The sequence below is a fragment of the Crassostrea angulata genome, chromosome 10 (assembly GCF_025612915.1).
Source record: "Crassostrea angulata isolate pt1a10 chromosome 10, ASM2561291v2, whole genome shotgun sequence".
Lineage (NCBI taxonomy): Eukaryota > Metazoa > Mollusca > Bivalvia > Ostreida > Ostreidae > Magallana > Magallana angulata.
Genome location: NC_069120.1, coordinates 24,726,551 through 24,733,184, shown reverse-complemented (window position 1 = coordinate 24,733,184; position 6,634 = coordinate 24,726,551).

Here is a 6,634-nt window from a genome sequence, read left to right as displayed (position 1 = left end):
TATATATAGATATACATGTATATATATTGTTTCTATGTAATTTATATTATATAATATGATTAATCGGTAAGATAAAAACATAACTTAATTTAAAGCGATCAAATTTTTCTTGAGTAAAATATTGAATTTTTCAGTGGGCGGGGCAAATGCTTTTAGTATGTGGTGATTTATAAATTTATTAAAAATTCAGCTTTTAAAAAAAACGTCCGTTTACAATCCATGCTAAATGACGCAAACCCTGCACCCCGTCAGTCAACGATGGAATTTCTTGGAGAAAAACACTTTTTTTGTCTGTGAGTCAAAATTATTTGTAATACGGTTACATAAAAATAACTATTCTTTGTCGTATTAAATTGTTATTCTGCATATTAAGCATCCCAATTATTTACAAATGTCAACTCCCACGTGTAATTCCATTACTTTGATTTAGACAGATCGTGCAATTGGGTTACATCCCTTCTTTTTTTCTCATGTCCCCTGAAAAGCCAACGAAAATGGTTAAACAGTTTCTGAGACAAAGACAGATTGGAAAGGTACGGATATTTTTTTGTGTTCTTGTGTAATGAAATCTAAACAGAACTTAAAGCCAGACCGCCAGTCCAAAGTCTAATGACAGTCACACTTCTGATATCCATTAATTGTTTTAAAAACGTCCATATAGTATGTACAGTATTCAACAATATTTTTATTGCCGCCTAAAATGTTTACACATTAGTGTTAATTTGATTGACTTAATGTGAGTGAATGTACAACCGTTTGTCATTACAAAGCTTTGATGTTTACGGCTTGGATAGTGCATCATTCAAACGCTTCTATGACACGGATTCTTTGACAGTTTGGGACATTTTCAGTTAACGGAAGCGCCGATAGTCCTTTATTAGCCGGTCTTTTGACATAAGGCCATTACTCATTTATATGTGTTTAATGCATAATCATAAAGTTGATTTATTTGTACTTGTATTGAAATGAAATTGACAATATTGACGATATCTTTGTAAATCTCGCTGTGGCTGTCACGAGAGCCATTTTAGATCAATCGATAGATGGTTGTACATTCGTTAAAATTATAATATTTCCCTCATCCAAATCTCTGTAATTTCCCTTTATGGTGGCAGAGTGATATAAAACTGATTGAATATACTTAGATATGTATCTATTAGACATTTAGTCTGATCTGCAAATTTACATGCATTGAAGCTTTGAAAAGAGAAATCTATAACTGAAATTGACAGGTAAATTATGTTAAATGCGCTTTTATGTTGAGCAGTGGGGTATTTAACTGCCATCGTTTTCTCTTTAATGGTCGTTTTGCCCTACAATCAAAAGGGCTCTCACAAGCGGTCGTCAGCTAAGGGCAACTACAGTCAATGAGCATCCAAGTACTCTGTGTGGAGGGTTCACAGCAATGGAGCAAATCAAACAAACCAACCGTTCATAGAAAACCTTTGGGACAACCTTACTTTTCTGATATGCGCAATTTAGATTTCATAAGACACAGAAAAGCAGTTTAAAAATATCTAAAGTATAGGGTTTTTTCACCAGTTATTTTTTCCAAAGGATTTATGTACATACACATGCACCCACTTTAGAAAAAAGTTCAATGCTTGTAAAGGCACAAGTAAACTCTCGTGAATCAGAATAGCTCATTATTTTTATTTCAACTGGTTTTTTAGTCATATTTTATTCAGCCGTTTGAAGTTACATCGAATTTCCCGAGTCTGCTTTAAATTATAGAAGGTTACTGATATTAAGTGTCAACACATCGATATTTGCATTAGAAAGCCATTAAACCCTCATCATCGACTTTATTTGAATGTTCATTTGTATTTGTTTTATACAAGTGTCATATTGAAGGAAGAAATTCTATCATAAATTCCCGCGTACATTTCATAAGCCCATTTCCGTCTAATGAAGTTTGGCACATTCATCATGTCGGTGCTATATTTCTGTAGGAGTACCGACAATTTGTTGGCTTCCTCGGGGGAGTGGGGGGGGGGGACCACGAGGAATAATGGTTGAATGAATGGCGGCTGTGAATACGGAATTTATATATTTACCTTTTCCCCCTTTCTTTTTCATCGAGTTGTTCTTACTCCGATCCCGATCATATTTCTATATATCTGTCATGGTGGTCTTCTTCTTGTCAACATTGTAACTCGCATTACCATAGACTGTCGGCAGCTAACAGCTTATAGGTAATGCTATATCCTTGAGTTGTTTTTATTTTGGCTATTCATAATAACCCTGCGCTGTTTTAGATTCTTATTCATCTGTCATTTGTAATGGAATGGTGTTCCTTTTTTTCCCATCTACATGACATTCATACAATCTGCTTGACATTTGTTAGGGTATATCGTACAGTAAGCTGTAAACTATAAATCAGTCAAAAGGAACTTGATAAAGAAGTAAAACGAAAAGTCTATCAAGTGTTGTTTTCCCTTCTAACATCTTGGGATGGATCATTTTTCTCCGGCCGATTTTTATTTTATTCTTCATACTGCGAAGCCAGGTATCCTTTGCTCTAGTGCCAGTGGTAGGTCGCACAACTATGTTCAGTTCGTGAAATAGATGTCATAAAAATGCCAACGTTGGAAACCCTCAGTAAAAAAAAAATATGCATAAAATATTTGTTAAAACCGTAGTGTGTTGTGTCATTTAATGTCTGCTCTGTCAGTTGTCCAAAAAAAGGATTCATTGTGTCTTTAGGAAAGTGCACATGTCGAATATTTAAAGAAGAAATTTATTATGATGTTTTGCAAAAACTACGCTATAAATCCGTCACGGTCACACTGCCGACAGTGCGTGAACACACAAAAACCCCACAGTATACACCTTAAAATTCTCCCACGTCATAAAATTTAAGTTTGATTTATCAGTATTTCAAGGTGTGTGTTGTATGAGACGTTTTTTTAACTGTTCGGCTGTGTCGAATCATCTTTTTTGCTGTTTTTGTTTTTTATCCCTTTTTTTGACACGTCAGGATAGTGGAGGATAGTAAAAGTTACCGCCCTTTTATGAAAGATCCGTAACAATTATATGCAATAAAACACGCATCGCTCTTTATTATCAGTGTGTTAATGAATTAAGTTTTATTTTATCTACAATTATCAATATTTGCATGGCATTTTTTTTATTCTGAAACTTGAATCAGTATGAAACACAATGAGTTGTTTTTTAAAGAATGTTGTAAAACGTTTAGAAATAAATTGCAACTGAGAGGTGAATTGATTTAATTCATATTGTGTGATGTTTCTAAAAATAATTTTCTTTATCAATTTTATACATTAAGAATAAAAAAGGGAAATTTTCTTGTTTAGAATTATTTTCATTTTTTTATGCATACTAATACATGCATGTTACGATTTCCAAGGTTGAGATTTTTTTTTTAGTAAAATATGTATTCTAGCTGCAATAACGTAGCCCTCTCCGATTTTTATATCTGATGTTTACTGGAGAGGGCGACAATTCCATAGGATCTCCGCAATGGTGCAAAATTAATTTTTTTATGCGACTGACTTCAGTCTGAAAAGATCCTTTTTATATTTGACTTCTTTTAGATAAAATGATTTTTGATTCAGGTTGATCAAACTAACCTTATATAAATCAAAACCAGATAAAACACATAAGCATGTTTACCAGTCGCCTTTTTCAGCAGCCATGACATTTCTCGCGTGATTTTATGGGATTTACGCTTGAAGTTTTGATGGGCTTGATAACGTGAATGTCAATGTACATAAGCGATCTTACCTCGTTCTATCAATAAACCATCATTCAAGGAAATGGTATATAATGGAAAATTCATATTTATACCGCGTTAATTATGTTTAAAATAGGGCAATTCCTATATTCAGTTCAAGATCTGCTCCTGAATTCTCATTTGCTTTCTCAAAATAAAACCGATCAAGGTCAGTAAACATGGCGGACAAATTCAACCTGCGTTATTGACATACACGAAAAATAACCGATATATGGACTATACTTGATATTTTCGGATTAATTTATGCCACACACAACTATAGTGTTTGAGTTCAGGAAAGAAATGCAAATGTCATTTATATTCGATTTGAGCCGAAATCGTTGCGGGAGTGAATCAATCCCGCACTTACATCATTACGGAGATCCTATGGAGTTGTAGCCCTCACCCAAAAAAACAAAAAACAAAAAAACACACACACAAAAAAAATCGGGGAGGGCTACATTATTGCAGCTATATGTATACATGTACTAGTATAATTTGAATTAAATTGGATTTAATATTCACCCACTGGTTTGCGTTTTAGATCATGGATATTTGAAGACAAGTTAGTTTATAGATTCAGAGATTCAATTGAAACATGAAACACATGAAATGTAACTTCATAACGTTTTATGAAAGAGCACCAATAAGACAATTATTTTATTTGACAAAATAAAATATTAATATATATATATTATATATGTATATTATATAAGACATTCTACACTAATTTTGTTGTCTCAAAATTGTATAAAAATATACACGTATTTGACAGTATTTCAATTCAAGATTATGTGAAATACTTAAACACTGTAGAAACTATTACTCTTCTGTATTTTTGTGAAACAAAAGAAAAAAAGCATGAATTTGTCAACGCCAACGACGTTTTGAACATCAACAAAATCAAAACAGTGTAGACAATATTATCAGTTAGTGCAAGGAATGTTACAGAACTTGGAATATCCATCATTAGATGATAGTAAGCCATATGATCGTGCAGCACCGCTCCCATAGACACAAAGTCTATACATCAAGAGCCTATATGTGTTGCCAAAGCTGACAACAAGGGACACCGAGGATTGCTGTTCAGTGCACGTGTACAAATAGCAATTGTCTTTACGGCTTTCCGGTGCATTGGTATATGAGCGCCAGCATGTTCAGTTTTTAAGATCAAATATCAAAAAATATTAAAGTTGACAAATCATAAAGCAGTTGCATACGAGTCTTATTACATGCAATTTCAACCGCTTTCATTGCTCCATGTTCTAAGGATATGACGTCTTACTTCCTCGAGCGCCATATTAGCGCGTCAGACGATTCATAAAACCTTCATTTTGTTTGATTTCGGAAAAATTTGAACAGTTTTATTTCCTAACGTGGCATCTAAATTACATGTGGTGATCCAGGAATAGTGTCATAATAGAGTTGCGTTGTATTTTTTAAAAGTTTTTATAGAATTGCTTACACCCACTGAAATCTTGATAGCATGGTTAGAGCATGCACTGTATAGGTTGCTTGCTCATCGATAGGTGATGCCTTATTTGACCGAAACATGAAAATCCCGGGCATCCGTCTAAATGTTGTCGTAAATATACATGCATGTATTTATGAATTTTCTCGTTTTTAAAATTTCAAGAAAAAATTATTAATGAACAGTTTTTAAATTAAAATTTTTTTTTCAATGAAATAGCTTCTTTACAATTCCACGAAGTGTTTTCCTGATTCGATGACGTCTTCGTGCGTAATTTATATCTAATTCTTACAGGAAAAGAGTTCAGCTTGTGAATTAAAATATGAACCTTTTTGATGACGGAAAAGATTTTGAAATTGATATTTATGATATAATTTGGTTTTTTTTTACTTTTGCCTTACTTTGTGCAATTAATGAGAAAGGTCTTTGTTTGAGTTTACCACAATTTTATTTTTACTAGGAAATCTGACGTGCAGTTTTTCTGGTAAACGATACTTGTGACCTTGCAGATTTCAGGAGGATGGTAATATTAGGTAAAGTTCTAACGTTTAAACAAATGTTATTAGAATTATCTGGATTTCAACTTTTAGCTGCATAATCCGAAGTTTTGGCTATCAAAATATTAAATAATTTTCCATACAAACCAATTATTTTAGAAAGTTATAGACTTTTCGTCTATTTACATCAGCAGAATCGATCTCATTTCAAAGCTGATATATTAAAAAAAACTCAAAAATCGCCTCCACGTCAGGGTCGAATTGTATTATGAGGCGAAATAAAGCGATACCCTTTTATGTCCTTTGTTTTGTTTAAAAAATTTATTCATTGCAATATGGCTTAATTGACCGGGAAAACTACCGCAATGTCTTTTTATTATACACGTACTTAGCATAACTTTCGTCTAAAAGCGAACACAAAATTTGATATAAATCGGACCAAGCAGTTATGAATTTTGTATATTTTTACAAAAAAATCCATTTTAATAAGATTTCTTATGAAGGTAAACATTGTGAAAACCTAAACCTCGTGACTTATATTGCAGATGTATCGCTGATGCTTTGAATAATTACGCTACCCATAAACCCATATGCAATAAAATCGTAGAAGAAAACATACATGGAGCTAATGTTTATTTTATTGTTTGTTTAGAAAGACGGTATACGTCAAAAATGGAGGTGTGTTCAGATCGTCTTGGCTTTGGGCTATGTTAGCAAGACCTGACTTTAATTTTTTTTTATGAAAATCCTCAAATTATGAATAAATATAATATGTTTTCATACATTTCAAAATGAACCATCAATATATCTTAGTAGACGGGGCTGTAGCTTTTTATGTTGCACTAAACGGAACAAATAGCTGTATCGGATGTACATGTACAACGAGCAAGCGATTTCTTGGCAGGAGGGAAATATTTCCGCACCAAAACA